The sequence below is a fragment of the Myodes glareolus genome, chromosome 13 (genome assembly GCF_982192425.1).
Source record: "Myodes glareolus chromosome 13, mMyoGla1.1, whole genome shotgun sequence".
Lineage (NCBI taxonomy): Eukaryota > Metazoa > Chordata > Mammalia > Rodentia > Cricetidae > Myodes > Myodes glareolus.
In genome coordinates this window covers 1,260,491-1,275,970 of record NC_142038.1, presented here as the reverse complement: position 1 = coordinate 1,275,970, position 15,480 = coordinate 1,260,491, and positions in this window count along the sequence as shown.

Genomic DNA, 15,480 nt, shown 5'->3' with positions numbered 1-15,480 from the left:
GTCAGGTGGCAAAGTAGCGGTAGTTCAAAGCTAGGGTTCTCTGATATGAGAGAGTTACTAATCAGCCTGAGTGCTGCAATCTAACTTGTTCTTGGTTCCCTTTAACCTGACTGAAATGCAAAGCTCTCTCTGGAGTAGATGCTGAAATAATAAAAAAATTTAAAAAATAAAATTAAATTAAAATGAGGTCTTATCATCTTATCATCATGTATCCTGTAGGGTTTTTTTTTTAATTCTACATTTCCATGAATATGTGCTTCTGACTGCCTGGCTGACAAGGAATGTTTGTAAATCTCAATTACAAGGCCTGGCATGACTATCTAAAATTATGCTAAGGGCATAAAATTCACACCAGAGTCAAACTTTAATATGAAAATATTATACAAAATATTTCAATTACATATTCCTATGACTCCTCAGGGGGAATTTTGAACTTAGAGACAGAGAGAAAGAAAGATTACCTCTGTGAACAGTTCCCTGATCATCAACATAAGGTGGGAAGAGAATTCAGGAGGCATTTACTTCCCCCGCTCTTTGCAGATGAGTGGTAGTCTGCTTTCTCAGAGAACATGCCAGCTGCCCTCAGCTTTGCAATTAGCTCGTGCTTACACTGAGAAAAATTTATCTGAACTACAAAATTAGGACATGGATTAAGATTAGTTATGGTTCCACAGACACATGAAACATAATTTGAAGGATTTAATTATACATTTCTTGCACCTATAAACAAAGTCACAAAGAGATATTCATGATCCCTGCTAAAAACAAAAAGAAAAGAAGAGGAAACGAAGGAAAGCTCATCTTAAAATCACTTACAGTCTCACAAAAAGTGTGATTTCTAACCTCACTAATTTAAAGACTGTTGGCTAATTCAAACTTCCTTTCCACTAAGCCCCCATCAAAGCATGTTAAATTCTTCCAGATTTTTTTTACGTGTTCATACTTTTAATTAATCCCCCAAACACACTGTAAAGCTAGGCTAATACAAATGTGCCTATGTTTCTAGGAGCATCCAGCTGAGGAGGTGATGCAGGTAAACACATCAACATCCAGAATCTGATTGGAAAATAAGGGTGAGGGATACAGGCTAGGGGAGGAATGAGAAAAATAAAGCCACAAAAATCAACCAAGCAACCCTTCTATTTCCAGAGACAACAGAATTCACTGGCTAGATTAAAAATGCCCAAGAAATTTTATTAGCATCTTATTTCCACAATGTAAACATTATTAAATGAAAAGAAACAAGAAACCAATTCAGTGGCACTGTGAATGTAAATAACGGTAATAGGAAAAGGAGCCACACACGGGATCTGACCTCTGGGGTCTCAGACTCGTAAACCAACTCTGCGTATGGCCACAAATGCTCCAGGGTAATGTGGTACTCAGGCCAGTGAAATTGCATGCAGAGTGGAACAACTTTCCATCCTGCCTCTTGTGCATTCTTTATAGTGTGATGCTAAGATTGCCTTCCCAGAAATTTGCTCTTATTTCAAATCCCAAACAGCAACTTTCTAAACTGAAACCATTAATTGATTTGGTTTAAAGCAAATAACAAAGCAGATTGTTTGGCAATCATTTATTCATTTTCTGTGTTTGTGGGGGGTTACATGTATGTGTGCTTGTGTGTATAAGCCTATGTGGGAGGATGGGCACAGTTCCCCATGCTAGCACATGTAGAGGCCTGTAGATAGATGTTCAATGTCTTGCACTATGACCCCCATCTTATGTTTTCTGTCTGTGTATTGAAGGACTCATAAGAAAAACCATGGTATGGGGGAAATAGGAGAATTGTTAATAACCTTGGGGATATATGTGAAGCTTTCATAAGCAAAACACCAAGGAGAGAAAAGGAAAAATGGAAAAACTTGAACTGCATTAAACTTTAATCTCTATTAAAAAAAAATACAAGGCCAACCTGAAAGAAGATACATATGCATTTAAGGATATATATATATCCTACACAGGGGATTCTTTTCATCATAGAAGCCATAGGTTGACCAAAAAAGCATAATGTCAGATATGGGATCCGTTCCCTCAAATTTTTGATCAGAGATTTCCCAGAAATTTCAAAACCAACAGAGAGATGTTGTCAATTCTCTTAGTTTCCACCAGTACTACATTGTGAAGTACTATAGTCAAAGAAATCACACACATTGTTCACAGGATACAGAAAAATCAAATCACTACTGACCAGGATGCTTCTTCCCTGGGGGCTCTAATGCTACTAGAAGGAACAATGCAGGTTATTGCAGGGGTCAGGACAGCATCGTCAACAATTAATTCATCTGAGAATCCTGTGACCTTCAGTGATGACAAGATATGCATAGGGTTAACAGTAACAAAACTGTGTGGCATTAACCAACTGCCTATGATTGTATTTAGGTACTGCAATGTTGGGGGACAGGCCAATATAAGCCTTTCTTAGAGACCCTGCTGAAAGAACTAAGTAAATAATAGTTCTGTGTCCTTGCCCATGAACAGACTTGACAAGGTCCAATGTGGGGCTGGGACAGGGCCTTAACAGAGTCAAGGTTTCAGTTCCTGAGAACCTGAGGTTTCCCTGTGGAGACTCCCTGAAAGGTTGTGGAAGGCCATTGTGTACTCAGTCTGACACACTTGAGATATCCTGTGTTCCCTCTGCACAACAATGTTTGATAAGCTTTTTGCTAGCTTTGTCCCATTGTGTGATGGGTTTCTGCTGACTTTCTCCTGTTTTCCTTCTGAAAACAGTTTAAAATATGTCGTGATGCTTAGTAAATTTGTTCTCATGAGCCATCAGCTTCTGCAGACCTCCCGACCCCAGCTTTCTGTCATATCTATTTTCTCATCCCTGGCCCTCCCCTTCAACACATATCAGTGTGGGATCTTCATTCCTACAGGTTCAGGTCACTGCAAATCTGATCTGATTGCTGGAGAGCTTAGAGGTCCTAGAAGTGAACTTTATTATTACTTTGCTCAAGGGACATATTGCAAAGTTTCTAAATGGAATACATAGTGATAAATGCAGAAACGCACAATTTGTCAAAGTTATAATAAGTCACTGAGGGATGCTAAATCACAAACTGGACACTGTCACATACCCCTTAGCCAAGGTTCAGGGACTATCATGGAGCAGAGGACAGAAGATTGCAGCAACCAGAGGTTGGATAGGACCAGTGCCAAATGAGTGTCTTACCAATACGTTAGAACCTGCACTCACGAACTCAGAGAATCTGTGATGGCCAGCACAAGATCAAGCCAGCAAGCATTCTAGTATGAAGTCAGGAGGGTTTCATAAGCTCTGACCCATAATTCCATAATTGTCAAGCTTTGGACAGTTAATAGATCCTGGGTGAGAACGTCCATTTTCTTCAAGGGCTTGTGTCTTAATTGTGTTGTATTCAAGTGGATAGTCTCACACCCAGAAGCAGACAGACAGCACAAATTGGAGTTGAGTCACAGGGTTAATAATTTTTTTAAAGGGAGAAATAAGTTGGAGGAGTAGGGAGGTGAGAACTAATCTTGGAAGAGTTAATAGGAGGAGTTAAAGTTGAATATGATCGATGAATTGCATGTAATTCTCATAGAATTAATTCTTGAAAATTTAAACAGAACTTTTGCAACTGATGTCAGGGTTACAGAAATGCTGAGGAATGTGAATATTTAAAGATGGTTAAGCACTGGACTCTTGCTGTCATAAAGACAGAAGGACTCACATAGAACACCCAATTAGAAAGTTCTCTCTGCAACTACCACTGTGAGAAGTCTACCTTGGTTCTGAGATCTGAACTGCTCCAGAGATATTTTCATTTCAGCCCTGCCCCTAAGAATGGAAATAATGCATGCACTGTCAGAAGTTGCTAAATAAATTACACATGGTTATTTCTGCAAGGAGGAATGAGATTGATTGTGCCAACAGAGATTAAGATTCATAGATATTGTCTGAATTCTTTGCAACAAGAATACATATTGCAAATGTTAATGCATTTTAAGTGATAAACACCAACCCCAGTTCCTGAAGCTGGGTTTAATCTGAACATCCTGGATGAGCAGAACAGGATAAAATGAAATGACTACCTCTTAGATTTTAAATGAAAATATATGAAGATTTAGTTGTTTGTGTTCACGTAGTTTGTTTGAGATCTATTGTTAACTGAACAGATACTGTATAAATTTGAAAAATGGATTGATCTTTAAATGAACTAATGAGATTTTCTTGGAATTTATTTCTGAGTGCAGTTGGTAGTGTGGGAAATATTTCATCCCAAGAAGTAAAAATATCAATAGCAGTAAAGAGACTTGTCTTTTTCTTCCCCGAAAGAGTCAATGTAAACTGTAAGCAGTGATTTATCTTACCAATTTTTACAGAAAATTGCTGCAAAATAGAAATAATTATACTTGGCCTGCATATTTTACTGCCATTTAAGTGATCAGCCACACATGAAACTTTTCTGGCACTCATAAGTAGCATGTCTTAAACATTTTCATATTATTTTTTTACTTGAATGAATCTCACACCTGAAATTATCATGTCAAAAGATATTTTAAACACTCAAAACAATAGGAATGTTTACACTTCTGATACCTCCAAAACTTTCAGCTGACTACTTTTAGCTATGATATAACAAATTAGTATTTTTGTGTGTCTATGACATTTTTAGAGAAAATCAGTTTACTGTAAATTTATGTTTGCTAACTTCACATTTATTTCATATGTCTCTATTTATAAGGATGTAATTTAGCTTTTCAAATGACCGAAACAAATCAATTACACAGCCTCATGTTTCCCCAAGGGATTTAGAATTTTCTAAGGCATATTTTCTGATGAGCAGAATCTGGAGAGAGACATGATTCCGGGTTTACTTGTTTCATTCTTATCTCAATGATTTCTACTTAAATAGTTTAGCTAGGAGTCTCCTTTTTTGTTTTACCTTCACATCATGACTCAAAGATAATTCCTTTTGTCACCTTGCTTTCTTTCCTTCTTACTTTTTAAATCAAAACACAAGCATTGTGTTTTGAACATTTTATGCCTTTTCTCCATCTCTTCCCAGATTCCATACTTACATAATTTTGTGTCTTCATCATTTGTTAACAAATTGAGTTTTACTGATGCAACTCATAGACTTGTAGGAATATAATCATATACTGGAGCAAGTTAGACATACCAGGTGCTATACTGTTAAAGAAAAATAACCTCCTCTCCAAGCACCCATCAATTACCAATAGCTCCTCAGGTAGGCATACGACTTCATGCCCATCTCCTGTACATGTTGGGATGTTATCCAGTTTAAGCTTATGCTTGTTGTAATAGCTGCTATTAGCACATACATGCATTGTCCTGTTGTGTCTGGAAAACAGTTTCTTCATAGACATTCAACACCCCTGTCTTTTGAAATCTGTTGTAAAGAGGAACACTTGTTTCATTCCTGACTGCTCAGCACTGAAATAATCACACAGAAACCATATTATTTAAATCACTGCTTGACCCACTAGCTCTAGCTTCTTATTAACTAACTCTTTCATCTTAATTTAATCTATCTCCATTAATCTGTGCCTCACCATGAGGTCATGGCCTACCAGCAAAGTTTCAGCATGCCTGTCTCCAGTGACAGCCCCAATGTTTCTCCTTGACTCTGCCCTTTTTCTCCCAGCATTCAGCTTAGTTTTCCCTGCCTAGCTCTGCTCTACCCTATCACAGGCCTAAGATAGTTTCTTTATTAACCAATGGTATTCACAGTAAACAGAGGGGAATCCCACATCAGCAACCTTTCTTCACCCTCTACCACAATGGTTCCTGAGCCTCAGCTGGAGAAGAGTTTGATGTAGTTGTCCATTTAGTGCCCAGCAGTCCACAGTCACTTATTCTCTTTACCTCGAGAAGTTGTGGGTCTCTGCGTTAATTGTAATCTGCTAAAAAAAGATTTTTTTTCTGATGAGGTTTGATAAATAAACTAATCTATAGGTATAATGATAAGTCATTGGGAATCTGTTTAACACAGTGCACAAGTAAAAGAGTAATAGTAGAAGTCTTTTCCCTTAACCTAGAATCTACTTTTTCCACAGATTCTTGCCCCAGTATCAGCTCCAAGTATGGGTTTCATCTTGTGGAACAGTCCTTGAATACAATCAGTGTGTGATTTGTTACTCCCATGACATTCCTACCACTGCTATACCAGTGGAAATCTTTTCAAGTGGGTTATTATTGTAGATGAATAGGGTAAATGAAGGGTTCGTAGCTGGAGAAGACAGATGATGATTTTTCTCCTCTGGTAGCATGAGTACCAACTTCTAGGGCTATAAAAATAAATTAGTAGAGATGAAGCTTCATTTTTCCCATGCTCTATGACTCATCCATGTAACAGATACTTTAAGGTATCTATTTTAAACTGTTATATTTTTTTTCATTGATAATACTACAGATTCCAAGAGGGGAGCCTGATAGATAATTGACAACCCTGGGCAGGCTTCATTCACAAAACTGACTGAGCAATACAAACTAAACTTTATGGGGAAAGGAAAAAACTAGAAAACTCAAAGTTAAGCATGAAAGGATGCGAAAGTAGTTGTGAAAGGAGTTGAGAGGGTAAGTATATAATGTTCAAAACACATTGTATGAAATCCTCAACTAATTAATAAACATATTGTTTAATCAAAGAATATGGGTGATAAAAGTCAGTGGCATCACAAATTACCTATCCTAACGCTTATCATAGCTCAAGAAAGATACCTACCTGGATCTCTCTTTGGGCAGTTCCACTCACAAGGTTTTTTCTCTCCAAGACTATTTAATGATCCTAGGATGTGAGAGAAGAGCTTTGTGAATCTTTTAAGTTTCATGGACATTCTGAGCCTGGTAAGTTTAGTGAGTTTCCTAAATCTTAAGGCCTTCCTTCTCTTTCAATGAGTGAATGTTTCAATTAAGAGGAAATAGGTACACAATGCATATATTTCACACATCAAGATCCTCAAGCAATTCAGAGAAAAAGGAATGAACCCAGGAAGTGAGATTAAGATGGGCTAGCACCTTGAACTTTTCAAACATACACTGCACTTAAGAATTATGAAAGATTAATTAGTGGTTTGGCATTTGCTACTGAAGCTAAACTTGAGGAATTTATAGACACACAGATACACAAATACACACACGTAAAACAAATACATATATACATTTAGAGTTAACACATGCACACACACACAACTTTTTTTCTTTACAATCATTTGAAGCCACATATGGAACACAGAAAGCAAAAGTTCTCTTCTTTGAGGTAAACTAGAGAATGAGGGAAAAGATCAGATAGAGGATTAAGGTCTAGATTATATAACAAACTCAAAAAAAAAAGAGCATGAGTAATAATCAGTAAATGGGCTATAGACCTGAAGAGAGTTCTCAAAATAAGAAATATTAATAGCTAATTAACACTTTTAGAGATGCTCAACATCACTAATCATCTGGGAAGTGACAATTAAGACTACTTTGAGATTCTGTCTCACACTAGTCAGATTGACTATTATCAAGAAATCAAATAATAATAAATGTTGATTAGGATGTGGGAAAAGGAGAAGTCTTATTCACTGCTGGTAAGTGTGCAAGCTGATGGAGTCAGTATGGAAATAAGTATAGGGGTTCTTCAGAAAGCTATAAATGAGATTATCATAAAACCCTATTCCATTCCCTGACACATATGCAAAGGACTCTGTACCCACTGTCAAGATACTTTCTCAGTCACGTTCTTTGCTGCTCTATTCATAACAGTTAGAAAATAGAATCATCCTGTATGTTAATGAACTGATAAATAGCCAATGAAGATACACTAAAAATGGCTAATAAAATTTTATTTCACTGTAAAGAAAAATTAAATTATAAATTTGCAGGTAAATGAATAGAACTAGGGAACGTGGGCTAAGAGAGGTAACAAAATCCCAGAAAAACAAATTCAACCTGTTCATGGATTAGCATCATAGCTTTGAAAATCTACTTTCACATGTTTAACTAAGAGTACCTTTAGAAGCCAGGACATTAGAAAGGTGGAGAGGGCATTTTAAGGGTAAAGTTAGTAGAAAATAAGTAACATAAATGTAGAGAGGGTGGTGGTGGGTATTAAATGACTTAAGTCAGGAAAGGGGTGAGCATGGGGAGAAGAGACAGGAAGAAAAGAGTTAATCAAATCAAAGGATATATGAAGGAGTTACATAGAAACCTATCTTGAAACCCAATTAAAAATATAGTTTTGGGTTTTTGAGATGAATATAAGTACATTTCTCCTTTCCCATTCCTCTTTAAAATTTTAAAACTCTCTCTTAAGTCCTTCCTTGTTCTCATTCAAATTCATGATTCCTTTTTCATTAATTGTTATCACACATATGTAACATTATACAGACCAAGCAGGTTATATTTAAGATATAAATGTATATGCAAAGCATGTAATTTCTAAAAAAGCACTCTCTCTTGTCAAGTTTATTTCCACATGGAGAGAAGCCAAGGAGGCAATTAGACATGTGCATTTATATTCTAGAGACCATAGTAAAATCTAGGAAACTAGGCATGTAGAGAATCCCCAATGCCTTGCTGTGGACAGTGTAATCTAGCAGGGAAGGTTGTTAAGGAATAAAAAACTCCAGTACCAAGCCTTGATGTATCCAAGTATTCATTAATCATATAGATAATGGTGATGAAGAGTCAAAGATGGCTGACTCAGCTTGCTTTGTTTCCTGCTGTACACACACACACACACACACACACACACACAAATTGACCCTTTTCTAGTCACTCAAACATTTTTGTTTAGTGTGTGCAATGAGACTCCTGAACCACATCCTCAAAAACCCACACAAATTTATTAAAACCACTTTTTCATCTTGCTTCCTTTTTCATACCTCTGCTCTAGATGTGTGCAACAATCTGGGCTCCCATTCCTCTCCATTGTGCAATAGAACATTGCCGAAATCAACCCACTGTTTCTCCTGAAGGCCATGGATATTACCTGATGACTCTTGACTGTGTTTCTGGTGAGGTCCAATTCCAAAGTCCTCTAAATAAATCTTTCTCTAACGCCTATCTCAGAATCCTCCTGGACCTTTCTCCCACTTCAGAAAGAGGCCAGTAGACATGAACTGCTTTGATTTACTTCCATTGCTACAGCAATCATATGAGTTTATGTGTCTGTCTCTATATTTACTTCATTGTTCTGCATAAGTGTTCTTCCCGTCCTAATCCAGTAAATTATGTACCTTTCATTCATCTTATTCTTTCTCTTAGACCTGTTCTATCAATCTCTACTTCTTTTCAACACTTCCTATTTCTCCATAAAATTTTTATTCTCCCTCTTTTAAACTAACACCTCCATAGCCTCCCTCTTTCTCTCACCATCTCTTGTCTAAACACACCTTAAATGTAAACTTCTACCCCACATCTCAGTTCTACTCACTGCTCACCACTCAACTCTAGCTTTTATTTGTTGTGATTCTCATGAAATTACATCCAGGAGAGTACCTCTTATTCATTCCAGCATATATGTGTCCCATTATATTTGACGTTATTTCTTACTTATAATTTTATGATGATCTTGTTTTATAATAGGCTTGCTTTTTTGCCCTTTAGTTGATTCCTCTTGTATTGTGGCTGTGTTCTACCTTTGGCCCTATACTCTTTTTTTTCTTTAATCTTATTTCTGGATAATAGTATTCACTCTTTATTAATGATCATATATTCAATAAAAGTGCTCAACTCTAACCATTTATTTCTGCTCTCTTTTGAGATTTCCACATTCTAGACTAATTATCAGCTACACAACAAACCTAACAAACTCAAGACAAAATAAATTGTCTTTCTCCTTGCCGGTCTTAAATCTCTGACATTGTTTAGCATGTTTTATCTTATCTGTGAATGTGTGATCTTAATAATTCAAAAAGACTACATATAAATCACTCAAGTGCCCAAAGATAGCTCTCATCGTGTTTCCCCTTCTTGGTTCCAGAATCAGTTTTTACAATTTGCCAAGTGTTGGCTTAACCACAGAGGCAGTTGTAACGTATTCCTTTTGTAGGAAGAATAAGGCATCTCTAAAGATGGTTCTGATTAATAACTTTGGAGTCTAGAAAACTAAACAGCACAAGAGAAGAGAGGAGAAAGCAAGAATAAACACCAAAGTCCTGGTTTTCTGCCGAGAGCCCTTTATAGCAGCCAGATCATTTCTCAAAGGAGGGAAGAGCCTTTTGAGACTGTCGCTGCACCGTGTGACAGTTCTCTGACTGAGCTAGGTCACTGAGATGGCGCTGTGAAACAACTGACTGGCAAAGAGATGACTTGAGTCTGTCATGTGTTAGCAAGTTAAATGGGGTGCCTAGGTAGGGTATCTGCACCACAGAGATGAGGATATTAAACTGTTTCTACCACACTGAGAAAATGCACCAAAAGCTTCAAGATCAGAACACAGAGAATGTTCAGATGGCTGTGGTATAAACAAAAGGACGAACATCAGCGTCCGTTCATGAGCCGCGAGTGTCACCTTGGAAGAGTTCTTTGGTGACACAGGAAGTAGTGGTGAGGTATGAGCTAGGTTTGTGGATTCCTGTCCAAAATGGTAGGATAAGGAAAAGTTACGACAATTTATAAAATGCCTTAAAATAGAGCAACTTTGGTTTAGGAAATGACAGGTGTAGATTCTTTTCTAGGGTCAATGATGCCTCCACCTATGGGTAGTTAACTAGGCTTACAGTACCAAGCATGAATTCCTGCTATTGACCAGGCCTTATCTCCAACTAGGTAGCCTTCAGTCACCTACAAGATGAAAGTGCCACTGTTGAGACATTAGGTTGTTGCTGTGGTTTGCAGACACCATAGCTGGTTAGCACTATTGGTTGCTTTTCTCTTTTGGCATCTTGCATAGCACCTTCCTATACCATGAGAACCAGACCTCAGGGAAGGAGGCTTCTGGGTCAGCAAGAGCTCAATTCCTACAAGTTCTGTGTTTTTTAGCCCTCAACAACAGGGTCTTACTTTCGAGTGTTGGAGGAAGCCAAAGGAAATACAGCAACCAATATTGGGGAAATCTCTGGCTAACCAACAACTCAAAAGGAGTTTTACATATCTTATACTGGGGTTTTTACTAGATAGCCTATGTCTCCTGGGGACAACATTATCAATCCATGTGGCATAACTCCTTTTGATACCTCTCTCATCTATCTATCTATCTATCTATCTATCTATCTATCTATCTATCTTTCTATCTATCTACCTACCTACCTACCTATCTATCTATCTACCTATCTACCTATCTATCTATCTATCTATCTATCTATCTATCTATCTATCTATCTATCTATCTATCTACCTATCATCTATCATCTACCTTCTTCTGTTGCAAGGAGGTGCTTGTTCATCCCGGCCACACAGAACCAAAAGAATCACACAGAAACTATATTATTTAAAAATACTGCTTGGCCCATTAGCTCTAGCTAACTTTTACTTATCAATTTAACCCTTTTCTAGTAATCTGTGTATCATCACATACCTGTGGATTACCAGCTAAAGTTTCCAGTGTCTGTCTCTGCTGGGCTACATGGCTTCTCTTTGTCTCTGCCAGGCTACATGGCTTCTCTTTGACTCTGCCTCCTTTTTTCCAGCATTCATCTTAGTTTCCCCATCTACCTCTATTCCCTGCGCAGGTCCAAGGCAGTTTCTTTATTCATTAATGGTAATCACAGCATACAGAGGAAAATCACACATCATCTATCTATCCTCTATCTATCATCTATTTAATTATCTCTATTTCTCCCTACCATCCATGCCGTGGGGGTGGGGGCATTCAAACACCTCAATGTTATTTACCTCTCCTTCCTCTCACTTGTCCCGCCCGAATCTGAAAAACCCACTCTCCGATACGGGGTGCACTTCCCATACCAAACCGCGAGCTTGGATCAATATCCTAGGAGTTAAACAGACACACACACAGAGATCAGGATCATTTGCCCAAAGGGTAAATGTCAACTTTATTAACACATGTCGGATTTATATACTTGGGGTAAAAAGACGAGAGCCTCCTCCCATCCGGGATAGGGAATGAAGGTGGCAGGCGGCCCAGCGGCTTGAGAACTGAGGGGAGGGGGTGCCAGCAGCTGTGGTGTCAGACATTTCAGGCTCCATGGTGGGAACCTTTGCTTGCAGGTGGAATTACCATATCAAAAGAGGACAAAGCTCTCTCTAAACTAATCCCCCAAGCTGTGCAGCGAGCAGAAAAGGCAGGAAGCTTAGGCTGGTAGGAGAAAACAGCCCTGCATAATGCCTCGAAGAAAGGGGAAAAGGCCCGGGTACCAACACTCATTCCCTCTGTATTACTCCCCCCCCCCATCCCCAGATAAAATACTCCTTAATTTTTTTCTATTTCCCCTTTCTTGCACCTGTGTTCTACTGTCCCTCTTTTGAGATCCCTCTCCCTCTTTCACCAGAGGTCCCATTTCACTGTCCTGGCTTCTGCAGTTACTTCAGGCTAGATACTCAAATCTAGAGATTTACAGTTAGTATCCACAAATGAGAGAAAACATGCAGTTTGTCTTTCTGTGTGTGGTCATCTCTAATACTTTCCAGGTACAACCATTAACCTGCAAATTTCCTGATCACATTTTTCTTTATAGCTAAATAGTATTCCACTATGACTATGTAGCACATTTTAACTATCATTTCATCAGCTGAAGGAAATTTAAGTTGTTTCTATTTCCTAGTTCTTATGAATACAATAGCAGTGAACCTATGTGAACAAGTTATTTCTTTAGTAGAAAATAGAGTCCTTAGGGCATATGACAAAGAGTGGTATAGCTGTGTCACATGGTAGATCTACTGTTAGGTTTTGCAAATTTCTCCACACCACAAAATCATCAGTTCTCAATTCCAACAACAGCTAATTTCCCCTTCCCGTTTCCCTGTATGCTTATCAGCATTTATTCTCAATTATTTTCCTTATCTTAGTCATTCTGACAAGGGTAAGATAGTCCTCAAAGTAATTTGAATCTCCCTAATTACTAAGAATGCTGAGCATTTGTTAAGATATTCCTTAGCCATTTCTATTTCTTCTTTTGAGAATTCTGTTAGGTCCATAGTCCATTTATCAAATGGATCATTTGTTTTCTTGTTTGTTTTTTGAGTTCTTTGTATATTCTGGATACTAATCTTCTATTGTACCTATAACCGGAAAACATTTGATCAATCCCACTCTACAGACTTCATCTTCACTCAGCTAATTGTTTCCTTCGCTGTACAGGAGTTTCCATTTTCCTAAACCAATGTAATTTCTAACTGTATTCCAAATACACATCCTTATACCCACAAATAAGTATAGATCTCATCCCTCATTAAAGGTGCTTCCTTGTGAAGCAGAATTAGATGACAGAGATCCACAACTGGTCAAAATTCAGAGGGACAAAAGGTAACCTTGTGATGCCCACCACTATCTAACTGGCCTACTCTCAATACAACCTTTACACATAAAACTCAGGAAAAGTCACAGAAGAGGAAGCAAAAAGATTGTAAGAGACAGAAAAATAGAGCAGCTATTGTGAGATAGTATGTTCTAAACATGACAGGGATGTTTCACTATGAAAGTTCAACAGACTGGTTACTTAAACAAGACCTGTGTAATGACTCCACCAGTTAATATGCTAACATGGATGCTATAAATTTCACTCTAGATGAAGATCTACAGGCACTCAGTGGCTACTTTGAGAGGGAGAACTTGTTTTCCCCAGAAATAAACTATAGTATCCCAAGTGGTCAACCCTAAACACACTTACATATGAGAAATACTGAATGGGCTTAGTATAATATATATGTGTGCTTCTATATGTTTATTTAATGATAACATTTTTTAAAAGAGGTCATGAATTTCAGAGGGAGTGAGGGGGTGCAGAAAGGATTTGAAAAAGGGAGAGATGGAATTATGTAAGTATAGCACTCAAGTATGAAATTCTCAAAAAATGGGAGATCCTTTCATTTTCTGGTATCCTCTTCAATTTCTTTCTTCAAAGACTTAAAGTTCTTGTCAAAGAGGTCTTTCACTTCCTTGGTTAGAGTTACCCCAAGGTACTTTATGCTATTTGTGGCTATCATGAAAGGCGATGTTTCTCTGATTTTCCTCTTTGCTTCTTTGTTCTTTGTGTATAGGAGAGCAATTGATTTTTTGGAGTTTATCTTGTATCTTGCCACATTACTAAAGGTGTTGATCAGCTGTAGGAGTTCTTTGGCAGAGTTTTTGGGGTCGCTTTTGTACACTATCATATCATCTGAAAATAATGAAAGTTTGACTTCTTCCTTTCCAATGCGCATCCCCTTGATCTCCTTATGCTGTCTTATTGCTATTGCTAGAACTTCAAGCACTATATTGAAGAGGTATGAAGAGAGTGGACAGCCTTGTCTGTTTCTGATTTTAGTGGGATTGGAAGTAGACAAGATTGCTAGGCAAAAGTTGGGTGCATGGGGAGGGGGTGTAAGGGAAGATGGGTAGAGAGAAGGGAGAAGGCTAGGATTGGGGAAAGCTTGGGGGAATGGGATGGGTAGGATGGAGGAAGGGTGGATATGGGAGCAGGGAAGTGAATATCTTAATTAAGGAAGTCATTTTGGGGTTGGCAAGAGATTTGACTCTAGAGGGGTTCCCAGGTGTCCAAGGAGATGTCCCCAGCTTGTTCCTTGGGCAGCAGAGGAGAGGGTGCCTGAACTGACCTTGTCCCATAGCCATGCTGATGAATATCTTGCATATCACCATAGAACCTTCATCTGGCGATAAATGGAGATAGAGACAAAGACCCACATCAGAGCACTGGACTGAGCTCCCAAGATTCAAATGAGGAGCAGAAGGAGAGAGAACATGAGCAAGGAAGTCAGGACTGCGAGGGGTGCGTCCACCCACTGAGACGGTGGGACTGATCTAATGGGAGTTCACCAAGGCCAGCAGGACTGGGACAGATGGAGCATGTGATCAAACTGGACTCTCTGAATGTGTCTGGCAATGAAGGCTGACTGAGAAGCCAAGGACAATGGCACTGGGTTTTGATTCTACTGCATGGACTGGCTTTGTGGGAGCCTGGTTTGTTTGGATGCTCACCTTCATAGACCTGAATGGACTTCCCACAGGGAAAAGAACCCTGACTACTCTTAGGACTGGAGAGGGAGGGGGAGAGAAAAAGGAGGTAGGTAGGAGGTAGAAATTTTTTTAATACATAAATAAATTTAAAAAAGAAATTCTCAAAAAATGTGCATTAAAAATAAATAATAACTATCTTTTAAAATAGAACAAGATTTCCCAATGCTTCCCAGGCACCATAGGCTATCAAAGAAATAGTCCAGTGCCAGGTATGGGTTACCTCCTTTTTAGCTGTTGGTCAGCAAGGTTCCGTAGATCTCCACACACAAACATTACGGACTATTACCATTGTTCGTTATCTTCCAAACGTTGGCTGTAAGATCTTATTACTGAAGATGCCACATTCTTGAGTCACAGGACATGGAAAACT